Source organism: Tupaia chinensis, unplaced genomic scaffold (assembly GCF_000334495.1).
Source record: "Tupaia chinensis unplaced genomic scaffold, TupChi_1.0 Scaffold000330_1, whole genome shotgun sequence".
Lineage (NCBI taxonomy): Eukaryota > Metazoa > Chordata > Mammalia > Scandentia > Tupaiidae > Tupaia > Tupaia belangeri.
The window spans coordinates 1316768-1318326 of NW_006159824.1; positions in this window are offsets into that span (position 1 = coordinate 1316768).

Consider the following 1559-nt stretch of genomic DNA (forward strand, 5'->3'; position numbering starts at 1 on the left):
GCGTCTTCCTGGGTGCGGGCGACCGACCTCGGGAGGAGCGACTCTGGACTCTTCGTTATTCCGGGAAGTCTTCCTGAGCTCCGGAGAAACCTGGAACAAGCCTCGCACAGGGCCTCAGTCATCTCATCTTTGGAATGGGGGCCTCTTCTTATATTGTAGTCAATAAATATCGAGCGCCTACGTTGTGCCAGGTACTGTCCCAGGCAGCAGGCATAACTATACATGTTTTTAAGATAAGAGATTCCTAGTGCTGTGGAGTTGACAGCCTAGCGTGTGTGTGTGTGTGTGGGGGGGGCGGGCAGGGGGTAGAACAAATAAGCAATGGTCAGAATCATTTCATATTCTCAAAAATGCCATGAGAACAGTAAGGGATGATGTGATCATGAGGAGTGATAGGTAAACTGGTGCTTCAAGAAGAGAGCCCTTAATGGGGCCGGCAGGTGGCGTGGTGGTTGAGGGCGCTGGACTCCCACATGGCTGACCGTGGTTCAAGTCCTGGACCTGGTGACTGGCTTTCTCACTTTCTTTCTCTCTCACTCTGTCCCTCTGTGGTCAAATTAAGAAATATCAATAAGTAAATAAAGTTAAATAAAATAAATCTTTAATAAAGAAGAAGAAGAGAGCCCTAAGAGACACAGGCTGCGTTCCAGCAAAGGAATCTGCTTGTGCAAAGGCTTTGCGTGGGACCAAGCCTGGCGCCCGGCGGGCGACCAGGGCACCAGGCATATAAACAGGAGTCCCTGAAACCAGTCTAGGGTGGTAGACTTCAAAACTGCCTAGATCTGCAGGGGGCGCTGGGATTGCCTGGAAGAGGCTTGAGGGAACTTGATAAAATACCCTGATTAGGCTACTGGGATGAACGCATTTATCAAAACTCATCGAAGAGCTGTGCGTTGTACTATATGCAAACTTTGTCTCAAAAACAAAAAAGTGAGGAGTCCCAGCTTGCGAGGGTAACTGTAAGCTGAAAAAATCGTTCTGCCCGTTTTAGCCTGCAAGGCGGACCCCATAGCTCCGGTGTGTGCAGGGGCGTCTTCTACAAAGGATGGTGGAGGATAGAAAAACACGTCTACACCCAGCAGCGTGCGGGCAAAGTAAATCTAGAAGGTGTAGATGGCTTGGGCTCCCCACCCTGGTCGTCAGGGGCAACCTTGAAGCCACGCCCCTCAGCCCCGCCCTTCACGGAGAGGCCAGGTGGCGGTTGGGGCGCGACCAGCCCGTTTGATTTCCCGCGGCCGGTGGAAAGAGGCGAAGGGGGGAGGGGGGAAGGCCGTCGGCCAATGGGATGGGCTGGAGTCGCACACGTGACGATCTGGGGGCGGGGCCCAGGTGTACTTACTGAGCAGCGGGCGGGGGTCCCGGCTGCGGTGCGAAGTCCGGGAGGCGGGGCCGGTGTGCGGGCCAGGGGGCTGCTCCGCTAGGATTGGCCCGTGGCCGGGAGGCGGGGTCTGCGCGCGCCGCTGCAGCGGGCTACGATTGGCTTCGGCTCAGGGCCCGCTGCGGGCGTGCGGGCGAGGCTCAGGGCGCGAGGACCGAGCCGGGCCGCGGGTTCGCGAGGC